Source organism: Haliotis asinina, chromosome 12 (genome assembly GCF_037392515.1).
Source record: "Haliotis asinina isolate JCU_RB_2024 chromosome 12, JCU_Hal_asi_v2, whole genome shotgun sequence".
Classification (NCBI taxonomy): Eukaryota; Metazoa; Mollusca; class Gastropoda; order Lepetellida; family Haliotidae; genus Haliotis; species Haliotis asinina.
Genome location: NC_090291.1, coordinates 36292512 through 36308201, shown reverse-complemented (window position 1 = coordinate 36308201; position 15690 = coordinate 36292512).

Sequence of the window (15690 nt, the reverse complement as noted above, 5' to 3'; positions counted from 1 at the left end):
GGCTAAAAGCGATGATAAATGACACTCACTCAGTATTTTCGTTTTGTGACTTGCGTATTTGATATGCAAGGCAAGTGTTAACAGCCCTTATATACCTAACAAACTAGAAAAGTCTACGTCCACCAAGGCAGGTAATTCTGGAGTAAGTTTCCTGCAGAATATGCAGCCTATTTCTTGAAAATCTGGTCTTAGGGTAGATCAAGGACACCACTTCCCCAGATTCTATGTCCCACTGTACAATGTATAGACTTGAAGTGTTATGAATAACACTGCCGCAAAACGTAGGACGTAGTATCTGTATTCCGGTCGAGTGTGAAAAGGTTTCTTAAAGGGAACCCCAATCACTGAATCACTTGGCTTCATATATCTTCAAACTGTGAATACATACTTATACACTTGGAACTCGTAGGCGAACCCCTGTCACTATATTATTTGGCTCATTACATCTGAATTTTACTCAATCTTCCAAATGCGTGTATGCGCTAAATGTTCCATACTTCTTTGAAGCACTGGTATGGGTGTCCAAAACAAATCTGATCATTATATCATTTTAGTTCTGCAATCTGGATGGAGTTAGTGACTTCAGTATTTGAGGCATCTCGTGACTAAACCAATTTATAGTACTTGAAAGTAAATTTTGAAAAAAAACCCCAAAACTCAGTGAAACATTTTAACTACAGATGACAATACAATGTGAAGTCAGGCCGCAGACTGCCAACAACTGAAGTCAGGTCTCCAAGCTAAGGACAATGAAGAGTAACAGTACATTTGGTTGCTGCATGGACCCAAGCTGAGTTTAAAGGCATATTCTTATGTTAATATTCTTATAAAATAGTAGTATGTTTGTGATTTACATATCCTCTTGGGAGGAAAATTCGGTTACTGACGAACTGAGTCAGTTCAACACAGTTTTAATAAAAGTTTGTCTAACAAGTCTATTCTTTTTAAAAAAATGAAAAGATTAAATGGTAATTGACACTAAAAGGATTCTCCAATGGTTTGACATTGAAATACTTAATAAAAAATATATAATTTAAAAATTATTATACTTTGTGATAGAAAAACAACGACACAGTCAACACAGGACATGCTTGATCGTGATTCTTTCATCTCAAGGGATGCAAAACGGAGGATCTCCTCCTTTGAACAGGTATTCATGGGTAGATCGACAAGAGTCAATACGGCATCGTGGCATAATGACGTCCACAAATCTGGACTGACAACTCAAGTAGGTGTACCCAATGGCTGGTTTAACTGGAGGTAATTTATCGATACCTACTTGCAAGTCCCTCTTCTTCGTTAGATCACTGACATCTAATGACGGCTATGCAATCGGAGCATGGTATTAGAAGTGGTGTTCAAGATTTGTTGACTGCTGCCACGGCAGCAAGTCGATTGGCCATGGTGTTGCTAGAAATACCAACTTGGTTAGGTAACCAACAGATGACGATGTCTTATTAAACATCATTATACAATTCAAGTATGTGCATTAGAAGTGAATTTCAGATTCCCAACACAATTTTGCCTTCCCTGGTGGATACCATGCAGGCAGATCATCCTTCACTGCCAAGGTATCCTAGAATCTTACTGAATTCTAACACACATTATGATGTGGTACTGAGTATGTTGGTTTAGTGTTAGTATCCAGCAATATTCCAGTTATACTGCGACATCTGTAATTAATCTGCAGAGCGAGGCAGTTCGATTTTACATGGGTCATCGTAAAATGGAGATAAATTTAGTGCCGGAGACTAGCTTTATTGAACTGATGGCGACTAAATTTCATTTGAAACGGAGCTCAATTAGGAAGCATGTCTCTGATTTTCAAACACACCAGGTTTATCTCCGAAATGACAAGTGACAAATTACAGTATTTGGTGACACGTGTCCCATACTACTAGTACATAAACAAATGCACACAGTGCACATACCGGTGTATCATTTACCAAGATATCAAATTGGCAAGTTTCATTTCAAGATTTAACAAGCTTTGTCTCAAGAGTTGTTAATATATAATTAACACTACAACCAATATCTCAAAACAAAATGTAATGGTTTGGGATTGACTTTGGCAAACTGAATTTGTCAAAGAAAACGTTGCACACACGTTACTCCGTGGTGCCAGATAACTGCAGCAGGAATATGTTACGGTTCAGTTATGACTGAACTCAATTTCAGTCATTATATTGAGTTCCCATGCTTGAAATGCTCAATACAACCCGGAAATTGACCGATAGATGATCTTTATCTCCTGTATGGCTATTACAACATGCTTACATACGTTGGGGCCCCGGTGAGGAAGTTGCAGTCCTGTAGCTGGCAGCAAGGGTTAGCAAAGTCGGTCACAAGTCGCCACATCTGGGGTAGGCTAGCATAACGAGGACACCTTTGTGGACAAAGATGTTTGTGAAAGTAAGTAAATTCATGTCGTCGATCTTCCATTATTAACAGAGGCATCTGAAGATGTCAGAACGAAATACTCCCAACATAACTCTCAGACGCTCACTTTATACTTGATACAATTTATAAGCGAACGGAATCTGATAACAGCATTCAAGTAAGCAACTCATATTACTAGCGCATAAACAATTGCTGACAATGTACATACCGGTGCATCATTTATTGGCAACGATTTTAACTTGACACGTGCAACGACAGAGATTTAATGAGTGTCGTATCTATTTATGATATAACTCTTGATGCATTTCAGAAGCGGACGGATTTTTATAATAACATTCAGGTAAAATAAGTTCTCTGTCTTATAATGTGGACAAATGAATAGAGAATGATATTCGTCAACCAAGGAGACATTTTGTACTCAACAGTGAATTAGAGTCATCAGAGTATGTAAATCTAACTGACCTTTCAGTTCATGAGATGCATAGGGAAACTTACAATATACCATCAACAAGTCTTTTTCAGGAACCAATCCAGAATATACTTTTCAACATCCAAAACAGATTTACAAACAGTGCAATGGTTCAAAAGTGAAAACATTAATACTAAAAATAATACTCAGCTCTCAGTATCATGATTGCGTATAAAGCTTATAACGTATTCATCAAACACATGTTTTAGAGTGGTTATCTAAGTATTCTTACAGTATTCAAACCAAATATCAAGATAGACTTGATTCTTAACACTCATCAAATACTTAGGCCAAAACTGTTTGCAATCCTTTCTGTAATTCAAGTAGATTTTCAAGCTACTATAAGATTTATATCTGCGAAATATATTTAAGCATGTATATTTCTTTTGTTTTACAGCCCCCCATTCACAATCAAACCAAACATATTGTTTACAATATCTACTTTTCACACCACATGGTATTACCTTAAACTCCTCACCTTCACAATAATAGACTACATGTAGGAAATCGTCCAACATTTCACTGATTACTGGCGATTCAAGTCGTTCCAGATACAATTTCTCTCCTCCTTCCATCTATACTTTATGATTGGACTGGCACAGATCGTAGGCAGACTTTCAACATAGTCAGGATTGTTTACAATTGGTATATCGGCTTTAAAGCAACATGGAGGTAATCAGATTCAGTCCTGGAGACAACCACAAGATCAAGTATGTTCTGAAATAATTTGTTGACACTATCTCATAATTAGCTAAACTAGAACCGTTTTTAGAAATACACGTGAAAGCGCCTCTCATATCTCCTGGCTTGGCTTGGCTGGTCAGTGCGGTTCGTCACCGCGTCTTGCGTTGCACGAAGTGCACGAAACGTGTCGATTTCACACACGTCACTAAGTCAACATAGGACTCGTTATCAATAATATAGTCATCATTCGCCAAAGTTTGGGCAGTACATCTCCTAAAGAGTGCATCTTAATCAATGACAGAACCATTCTCCTTGAAACTCTATTCATATCTAGAGAACCGTCACCTTCCTGTCTTAACCACTACAGAGACTGCTTCCATGTTGCATCTCACAAGACATGCCACAGACTTCCCACAATCACATCATTGTTACGGTTAATAATTTGCCGTGACGAAGTATAAGAAATCCCCACTGAACCATCGAAATTTAACACTGACAATATTCAATATTATGTATTGAGCAGACAAATGGCAAGATACAACAATTCACATTAGAGGTTTCTAGTACAATACAACTGAGTCAAATCTAAAGTAATGCGTCCCAAATACAATATCAACTCAACAAAGTCTTAGTTTTTCGTGTTATACTAAATCTTTCACAGCGAGCGTTCTTGAATGTAGGTCAGCGTTGGCGAAGAGACAGACAGATGTAGACAGGCCGAATGACACCAACTCCTATATTACTCTGAGTGTGTGCGTCCCGTCAACATAACAAGCCTTTATATACACAGTCACTGATTCTTGAGCATTCCAGCGGAGTATGGAACCTTCGCGATCGGCCTCGTGTTCACCAACAGTCAAAACACATACTCATATACAGAAGACCGCCTAAAGCAGGCAGTTAAAGAGCTACCTCAAAAGTCCTGCCGCTAAAATACTATTACTGTGAAACGAAATGTGACCCATAATATCTGTCACTCTAAACTTTGAACATTGTGACGTAACAATAACTATCACTAGGTTCTAAATCCCTAAAGAGTCTGATTGATTTACTGTTTTGATGTTCTTAAATCATGCAATATAATTTTTGAATCTTATTCTGCAGCATATTGAGTGTAGAGTTTCTTCGCCTGGTGAACAACTGAAAGGTATCATTTAAACATAATCCTCCTTGATTTTCTTTCCTGTAACAAATGTTTCTGCATAGCCGGAAGACATGCCTCGGAGACATCAACTGTCCAATCTTCAAATAATTGCCTAAACTGTTTGGCCCCCTTTCTTTTGGTTTTTCGTGCTTTGAAATAAGCCATTTCAATCAACTTTGAACTTTGGGTTATCGGTGGTCTAAAATGACATAATGTTATATTGACATACCGTCGACAAGATTACTTTGCATATGTCTGACTTGCATGTGTTAACTTTGGTTTGTTTACTAAACTCTTCATACAATCTTGATTTTGTAATGTTGACAGATATTTCAAATCACCAGACATGCCTAGATGAAAGAGGACAACAGAGTAAATATCACAATGAGCCAGGGATTAAATAACACCCTCATAATAGAAACGAAAGCAAAAGCTGACAAACTGAGAACATCATATGTTGGTACCTTAGGGTAACCATGAGAAGGTTAAGATCGAACCTGTTTCCCTTCTCGAACAAATTTGATTGTGAACATGAAACATCTATGAGTAAACCTCTTTCTCATGTCTGGAGTACATATCTCTTGTTGCCTTCTTTCATAGTACCTGAAAATGATGGTCTCGATACAAAGTGATCAGTCTGGTTTATTATCCTCACCCACCATTCATCATGGACAAAATATCCCGACTGTGTACATCAAGGATATAATTCGGCCCCTTGGGTGGTCCCAGTCAATGACCTAATATCTCTTGACTGATATGGAATGCCCCTCACTATCTGAGGCGAAAATGTTGGGATTTTTGTGGTAACCACTAAGCCTACCCTTTCTAACAGTGCTACTGATCTCTTCAAGATGATAACCGCTGAAATCTGAAGATGTCATTTGGACAAGAACTAGACAGACGTGACCTTGAAACGGTGCTCCTATCACTGACTCATTGGTCATATTCATTGGCTCACCGTACCTAATAGACCAGACTTAGCTGTACCCATCTACTATTCCTAGTTGCCAACACTTCCGCGTCAAACATTTGATAATCACTCATTTCAGCTGGGCGATCTACTCTGCAGCTGCGCGGTGAACGTTTCTCGAAAGGACTGTAATGTGGCCTACGTCTGCTGTAGCTGCTGCGTGAAGTAGGCGGTATCCTGAATCAATAAAAGATCACTATCAATAACACTATCAAATGAGAGAACTCATCTAAGCTTTGGCTTCTTAGCTGTAGAGGATGGTGCTTGCTGGGAGTGGCGGACGTGCGTGTTTAGTGGGGGATGGATAAAAAATTAGATTTTTGCTTTTTTTTCGGGGCAGACACATGGTTTTAATGTTACATTTTCTATGATATGACTTTTAAGAGAAGAATACTGCGGTAGAATACTGAGACTGTATCAACATACCTAGACTAATAAATTGTAAATTTTAAAACTGATAATGGTCCAACCCGTAATAGAGACAAGGGTAGTGGATTAAAATGCATTAAAAACTCCGTTTATGTTCATAAATTGAATGCTTCCTGTCAATGTTCTATCTCATCCAATAAAAGTCAATATTTCAAATTTTAAATTCTAGCATTAACAGTCCTCGGGCTCTCAAATGACAGCTCTCTGTACATTTGATATTTATCAAGTTAATATAACCAATCAACATCAAAAGCCTAATGTAAAGGGTTGGTTCAAATAAAGTACAACTATCAAAGTAAGTCCTCCTAAAATGATGAACGAAATATGATTACTGCATTATTACAAGAATAGTTAGGTGACATAATCTAATACAACTGACCATCTTTTATATGACAGTGGAGAACAAATACACAATAAATTATTGATAGACTGATAAACGTTAAAAAGAAACACACAGAAATCTGTATGGCTGAAAGTTTTATTTTTCACGAGCCCGCAAGCAAAACACTTCCCAGAGTTTAAAATGTTAAAAAACATGTTATCCAAATATTTATTCACAAATGCACATTGCTGTCGGTAAAACGGTTTTGTCACAGTCAGGAATTCCTTATAGTCCCCAGGGCTGGCAGTCTTGTGAATTTCATTTTCTGACTAGCCTCGGGGATACGGTCTAGTATCCTAATTTCTTATTTCTATCCATGTTCTATCTAACTGTACACTGAACATACTTTATAGTTTTCCCAGGGACCATATGGTTTCTGGTTTTCTTTCTGTGTTCCAACGATTTCAGTCACAAATTACCATAAAATATATATTTTGGCATTAATTATATTCAAACTCTGAAAGATATAATATATTTAAAGTAAATGTATTTAATAAGAATATACAAATATGAAAAGTCGTACTCTCAATACATTAAAGTCCAAAAGTATTTTGATAATATTTACTATTATGATACTCGAATATTCTGGAAATTAACATAAAATGTCATGAATGATTCCTGTTGGAAATTATCATATATGTTTGACTGCTTTAGGACATTTGCTATTGATGACAACACACCACTTGTAGCAAAACTAAGACATTACACTACTATGACTTCTAAACGACAGCAAGCTGAAACAGCAGTATATGAATCATAATGGCCTATTCAGGAATGTCATTTGAATAGCGAAAATGATATGTTAGGTATATTAGACGTACAATAGACAAGCCGCACGTTTTGAGAGAGATTGTCTTCCTTATATTTATGATTCATATTATTGTCAACATGTTTTGAAGTTCATATTTATATTCTAAACCTTTTATTAAGAAACAAAAACAATAACTTTATACTCTTAACGAGTATACCATTTAGTGTCGACAAAACGTCGAGTCGCTGTTGGTGTATGGCGCGCTTGGGATAACCTCAGAAAAGGGACTACAGAAAGCTTGACAGGCTAAATTCCTAACACGGTGCCAAAACCTGACCAAACAAACTATGCCTTACATATTACGATGAAAAACGATGTCTGAAACGTGAATCACGTTTAACCAGTTCAAAGATAGAAAGCCACTGAATTTTGGCTCTTTCACCTGCATACGGGACCATTGCACTTGGAAAGCTCTCCGAAGAACTAGAATTTCATGCTGTTGTATATTGGAATATATTGCATTGCATGTCACCAATTTTGCCAAAATCCTTTGTCTATTTGCATAAGACTTTGGGAATTTGTATGCATGTTTACAATGTGCACAACCTTGTTTGTTTGGCCAAATATGTACACGTTTGTTCAACTAGACAACTTCTCTAGTTTAATTTGGATCTTGGATATGGTGCATATACTTTATCTGAATCTTGAAAAAGATTACAACGGAATAAGGATATAGAAAAATCGTGACCAAAATACAAATCCTCTACAACAGCAAATCAGATTCTCAGGAAAAAGTTAAAACTATTAAATTATAGACCTCATTTTGCCAAAGAAAAGGAAAATATTACGAATATGACTGAACTGATTTTGACTGACATATGCTTTTGTGTATTTGCAGAAGGAATTTATGAGATGTGAAATTGTTAGATTTTCAATATACATTTCTGCACAGTATTGTTTACAAACACACAAAAAGAACTTTCTATTATGAATTTTGTTGAAAATACAATGTTCTTTTTGTAATGTTTCTAGTATATGCCATGTATACTGGGAATATTTTTGAAACCAAAAGTTTCTGGAAGAAACTGGAAGAGTAGGTTTACAGAACGTATCCATCAACTTACTTCGATTTGGTTTGGCATTTCACGCTAAACACCTGGTTTCGATTCCCCACGACAAGAGAAATGACAAGAGTGTGTCAGTCACTCTGTGACTATTTTGTGTTGCGTGTTTAAACATGAAATATGGCGAAAATGTTTTGGATCAGTCAAATATCCTATCTGGGGGACCTGTGTGACCTATGCAGGAACATAACCTTGCTGTGCTCAGCACAAGATGGTGTCCCATAATGTCATTTTCCAATTCCCAAATGTTTTTCGTCCTTTCCGTTCAATGACAGCCATTTAAAATGCCCAGGCAAATTTGGATGACGTAATCATGTGAAGTCACATGACAACATGGTACAAATCACTTACCCAACTCTCACCCGACCTGAAAGACCGCGACTGGTCGGGAGATCTGGATTGACATATATAGTGGATCGAGTTCCTAGACCGAGACTTCGTTATCTCTGTTGTAGTTACCTCACTTCTCATCCGAGAGTATCGACTTGAAAGACCACGATTGTGGGAGATCTTGATTGACATATATAATGAGTCTCGGGCTACGAACTCGACCAGAGATTACGGAGAACTGAAAAGAAACGAAACACGTGAAGCAGTCAATAACAATTATGAACGATCTATTATATATGTTTCACGTACATTTTACTAAATACAAAATGTACGGTATTCGGCGTCACATTTTGTACAATGCCCAAATGATATTGTAATTCAGTGCCGCGCATGCTAGACGTTTAAAAGATGGGCTATAAACAGACAGGAATGTTTGACAATGTGTGTCTGCATTGAAACTGATTATCGATGACCTATGCTTCGATAATGAAGCTGGAGTCTTTCGATTTCTGTTGTTAAGAACATTGGACAAATGTCAGTTTTGGAAAAGCTGTGGCAGATGTCATATGACAAATTGTTGGATTTCATACAAGAATTGCCCATGGTCTTTCTTGCACATTTTGTCGATTACCTGCAATTAAACTATGTCCAGGGGTTTCAAGATGACACACGTGGCATTTTGGATATATTCAGACACCTTGGTAGCTATTGACAGAAATAATAGTTAATAGAACTTCGCCTTTTTTCTATTTGTCATTTTTGTCCGATATTTTTTCCTTAGATGGGCAAAAATGAGAAACTACTGTGCAGCTGATCTACAAAAAGCTTGATCCTGCCGTTAAGAACGGTGCATCATATCTGTCAGCAGTGAAACGATTTAGGGTCCGATGATCATATCACACAGAGTGAAGGTCAAATGCGCGGGTAATCTTAATCTTGGCCGACGCTGTGATTTGTCTGACGATGTTGAAAGAGACATTGTTCAGAAACAACAGACCGCCGCATTACAAGGCTTTGGTATCATCAAGAGCTTGTTATAAGAGTTGCAAGGATTTGCAAGCAAATAAAAAAAAGATTCCCTTCAAAAACGGTGTTCCGGGGAAGGGCTGGATAGCCGTTTTTTTTTGCGTCGGCACCCCGAAGTCAAACTAAGGACTCCCATAGGACTCTTCAGCGCTGGGATGTTGAATGCTACTGTTTTAGCCTCATCTTTTGACACATTGCAGACTGTTGTGAGCTCTTTACGACTCCATAACAAGCCGTAGCTTATATGTCCACGTTAACCGCGAGCATGTCCACGTTATGGTCTGCGTCAACGCAGCAGGAGAAACGATTCCACCAATGGCAATCATTTAATGCAAAACTCCTAAGAGTTTGAACGCATCCAATACAAAACTTAGCGTTCCCGACAGCGTTTATACCTATCAGGAACGCGCCTGGATGGAGGACACGTTAGGGGTATGCTGGTTTGAGGATCACTTTCTCAGGCACTCTGGACGTGAGCGCCCACAACTGATTGTTATTGAGAGTCACACGTCCCATGAAACTGTAGACTTACTTGAAAAGGATGAAGCAAAACAGATTTTGGCGCTCCCAGTAGAGAGTGGAACTCTGCGTGCACGGAATTAATGTCTGAGAGTCCAAACAACATCGTTTCAAAGACGGAATGGCCCAGTCTCTTTAATATCGCTTATTCACGAGCAGTCACAGTTAACATCATCAGTTCCTTCAGAAAGTGTGGCATCTTTCTCATCGACATGAACTTCGTGCTATCAGAGGCATTCGCCCCTTCTCAGCCATTTGATTTGCCTCTAGCATCGACACATGTTCCGACATGTGAAACCATGCATGTGCCCATTAGTAAGCCCCAAGGTGTTGAGTATTTGCCAGAGCACGTCTGTGGCTGGGGGTCACGCTGTTGAAATGACGTTCTGGCGGTTCATGAAAGGAAGGACATGAGGCCTGATGATATAATCACGGTAACGTCGAGTGTCAAATTGCCCGGACCTGAATGAGATATCTGCCCAAACCATGACACTGTCACCACCAAATCTGTCCACTTCCTGTACGCAATTTGTAGCGAATCGTTCGTTACATCGATATAAAGGTGCTCTTCCGTCGAGAGATCGCAGTATGTAACGTGACTCGTCACTGAAGATAACAGTTCTCCACCTTTGCAATGGCCATGGGAGATGTTGTCACCACTGTCTGCGTTGTTGCCGATGCTGACGAGTAAGGACAGGTCCTCGCAAAGGTCTTCTGGAACGAATGCCAGCCTCAAGTAAGCGGTCCCTCACAGTCTGATCAAAAATTGTTCTGGCACTACCGATACTGTGGTGAACCTGTTCTGCAAATGTCCAAGCCAAGTAAACCCGTCCTTAGCCGGGTGATCACGTGTTGATCCTTGCTGCTGGTAGCGATGCCAAAGTCTAGCAATGGTACTCTGTGACACATTCAGTTGCCTTGCAATCGCAGACTAAGACTCCCCTACCTCCAAATGACCAATCGCAGTGTTGCGCTGTGCCTCAGTATGTCTGACTTTAACAACAAATTTAAGGCTGTCAACCGTCGCAAGAGCATTGAACCACCCCCCCCCCCCCCCGACTTTTATTGTAAACGATGCATGGATTGTGCGTGCAAAAGCAAACGCATGAATTTCTTCCCGTTCACAATTTATTCCACTTATTGAGGAAAACAGTTATCCTCAATGACAATGGATTCAAACTCGACATAGTTTGCAAACAGCGTTCACCATAGATATACTGGTTACATAGACACCAATGATTCAAATTCGAAAAGTTACACGGAGAAATACTACCTGTGCGTTTTTTAGTGGTTTACACAAACAATAATAATGCCAGGATCACCCGAGCCCTCTCTGCTGCATACTATCTTCAATCTGTACATCAATAATAAATACAAATATTAAAAAAAAAATGAATAACTTTAGAAAAAAAAAACAACAACAAAAACTGTCATTCCTCATACATACCCATTGTCGCTTAATGAATTTGAAAATAAATAAACTGTACTTGCAAAACTCAGACATGTGGACCTTTGGAAAGTCACCAGCGCAGGAATGCCACGTGTTTCACCGTTTATGGTGCCCTATACTCAATGCGTGCAGTTACAGCAAACATTGACAAATATTTAAATGAGACATATATCTTGATAGTGAACAGTTAATTTGAGCAGTGGAAATAATATATATATGTTGGAATTTAGATGAGTCGCCACCAAGTTTTCTAGCTATCCTTGTGCTTTCCACTTTTAAATGCCCTCCAAAGATTTAATCCAACTGCGTGGAATTGAGTATTATCACGTTTTTCCTACAGTAAGGTCAGCACCGTAGTGTATTGCCTGACACTTTGGCCGTCACAAAGTACTAACAAAGTTCCTTATATTACTCCACTTGCTATGGGCTGACTTATACCTATCGTCGCCGCTGCATTTTGCCAGTAGCCGAAGTAACGCAGTGTGATGACAATCGGAAGTCTCGGCGGCCAAGGAATGATTCTTCTGTCCGACTTGTGAAGTGTTTAGGACCAAATTAGTGATGAAAATAATTTTCTTACCGAAACCATGCCATACCCAAAATGTGCTGCAAAAGTTGTACTTCACATTTAATCAGTTAACCACTGGGGTAAAGTAAGATATTATGAGCGCTTCCTTCAGAAGTATGTCTCCGGAAAACCGGGAGATACGCGCCTATCTTCTCACCCGCAGGGATGCCGCCATGCACTGGTGAATTAATTAACAGAACCAGCACAAGGCGACGACCGATATCAGTGATTTCATGCGAAGAAAAAGTGATCTGGATCATCTGCCGTGCTAACTATTCCCAAACAGTAAGAGTGGTAGTGATGTACTTAGATCAATTCTTCAGTGTTGTACTCAGTTATAGTAAACTCTTCCTGACCTAAAAGCTCTCAAAGCGACGCATGCGATCATCCTGCCGATCCAGGTGAAGGGAACGCCTGTCGAAACCGTGTCATTTTGCGTTTGCTGCGGCAGAGCTAAAACTGATGGAGGGCAGATTTACCGGATCGAGAGTAAACGAACGAAATAAACCGCCAAATTTCGCCAATCTTTTAATTAATGGGGTGTTCCTTATTGCTCCAACTTTAAAGTACATTTGAAAGAAACACATCAAAGACTATGACGAATACTTTGACATTGTTTCAATGAATACTTTAAATAATACACCTACTGATGTTATTGAATTCCGCCAAATGTGTGTGGCATGTATTATATTTTCTCCTTCACTATTGTTAACTCTCCCTATACATAAACACGCTTTCTAGAAAATAATAGCTTGTTAACATAAAATGTGCATACACTTTTCAGCGTAAGATTTCACGTTTTGATTGATTTCATTCAAGGGACTCGTGACAAGAATAGGCACAACCAGTCAATTTTTATTTATGGGAATCTTTCAACAAAATTTGGTGTGTTACTAGAATGAAGTTTCAATAACAACAAAACACTTTGATTTTCAAATTTAAAAATTTTATCAAAAAGGTCTTAGATTTACAAGAGGCCCACCCTGAGAAAAAAAAGAACTTTTTTGCAGCCATTTGTTTGGTTAGGAACATTTTAAATATATTTCTGCACTTTAAAAAAATATGTTTTAGTATTCTAGTTTTGTAATGGTATCCTGACTATCCATTTTGGTGATGGCAGTCACCTATTTACAATATTCAATATGGAAATCTGGCCATGTAAGAGTAGCACCATATCAATAGTTTTAAGGCCTTTTTGCTTTTTTATACAAAGTTTTCATGATTAATGTCTAAAGGTGAGTAAAACATTATCAAAACAAGCATACATATTCATTGCCATGGTACAACAGGCCTTTCTATCCCAAAAGAATGACAGTAAAATTTTTAAAAAAAACCCTATATTTTACAGCTTTTATAAAAGTATACGTTTGAACTTAAAATTTGAAGGTCATGTGATACAAAGATATGTAAATGTATTCAGAAGAATATCTGGTGTTCTACCTGTAAACTTTTACATGAAATTTTATGTGTAGCTAGGGCAAGGGATAATTTATTAAAATACACTTTGTTTTCGACGAAAAAAAATATTTAACATTTTCATTGACAATATCTCATACATGATGGATTGACACCATGTAGACCTGATATTTAGAGGTCAGGGATGAGGTCTGTTTTGGATGTGATCATAAATACTTAGGCAAAAACATTCCAGCAAATACAGTTTCAGTTTTAATGATCCTGGGGGCTTATGTATCCATTTTGGCAAAGTTTAATGTACAACATACGACGAAATATTGTTATTCCTTAAGAGAGTACCTAGTCTTGTTTTTTTCAACTCTATCCCAAATTATCAATGCATAGCAGGAAAAACTGCCTCAAAGAAATCCTAACGACAGCATACAGGTCAAGTTGCATGTTAATCATGTTAATCTGATGTAACACTAGCCACCAATCTCTGTCATTCCGCAAAACATAAGTAGCCTGTTATTTTCTCTTTCTTCTGTTTGGTCAGTCCATGCAACTGAAAATGGAGATGATAAATTTACAACATGAAATGTCGTCATGCTCAACTGTCAAATGCTACTAAAAACATTTGTGTATACAAGCAGTCAATCGCATTTTAATTCACTCATTGTCAGTAGTATTTCATTTTTGATAACCATGTCAATTTCATTTAAAAAAGTACGTCTACTCAGTGTGCGCGCTACTTACTAACACCAAATATGTGTTAAAAGTTGGATTGATCGGCTGTAATAAATGGCTTATATTCGTTCATTAGTTCAAGATGTATCATATCGCAAGTATGAAATATGTTGTCACTCACCTATCTCGCACTTTGCATAGATGATATATCCACGCTTGTTGCCCAAGGCGAACTCAGCTGCCAGGCTCTGCATGCATCCTTGTTCAGGGGCCGCTCAACGTTAATGGGTGGCCCGGGAACCAGGATGGTTGCTTCATCGCAAGCAGAAGTTACTTCCGGTATAGGCGGTGTGGTCGTTTCCTAGATAAGGTACATAGCGTTCACTACATGAACGCTATGGCGCACCTCCATAGGCCTAGCTAAGATACATAGCGTTCACTACATGAACGCTATGCCGCACCTCCATAGGCCGCAATGGTGGAAATCCTTTGTCGCACTTTCGCGCACTCGTTACGACTATTGCGCACGAAAAACTTATATGAATGGCGTCTTTGTATTTATACCTACATGTGAGCCCTAGTTTCGTTATCAAAATATTAAAAAATAAATATTTGCAAGCCATCAAACATCTCAGTCGATCAGTCGCATGAGCGGCGCCAATTTGAATCACGTGACGCGAAGGGATTCCCTTCCCTAAAATAGTAACACCTGTTCCAGACCTCGGTACTTGTTTATAACAAATTTTCATACATTTTTTAGATAATTAAAAGGATTTATCAATTTACATTTTTTTCATTCAAAATTTGCTTCAGTAAACAATAATGGAGTGTATTTATTTACATTATATTTTTCGAAGCTGTAAGAATGTAATACACGTCAGCCATTTTTGTGCCGCTTTGGTCAATATGTTTGATTTAGGATTTGTTCAAGGGGTTAGGGTTGTTGTTATCCTAAAGAGTAGGCGTAGGAAATGAGATTGGCGAACGTTCACGCAAGTACCATACATTTACTACTGTGAATGGACTTAATGATACACTCAACAAAAGCAAATGTAATGGCGTTTGGTGAAAAGCAAACTTTTGGATCGAGGCGTCGTTGTTCAAGGCGTGATCGGTACTCAGTCACCTGGCATGAGAAGCAGCAGCAAGAATCGTGGCGGAAGCAGGCATGTTATTAATAGGACACTGTACGGTAAATTTACGTAGTGCATCAAACAAGTCACCTTTATCCCAAGACACCTTTTCTCACCAGATATGGTCACTGAGATATGATTCAAAGACACACTTTACAGTGTCCTACTTACTGAGCGCCATGGCGTGATACAATGCTCCTTAAACTGTATTTGTATGCGCACCTGTTAT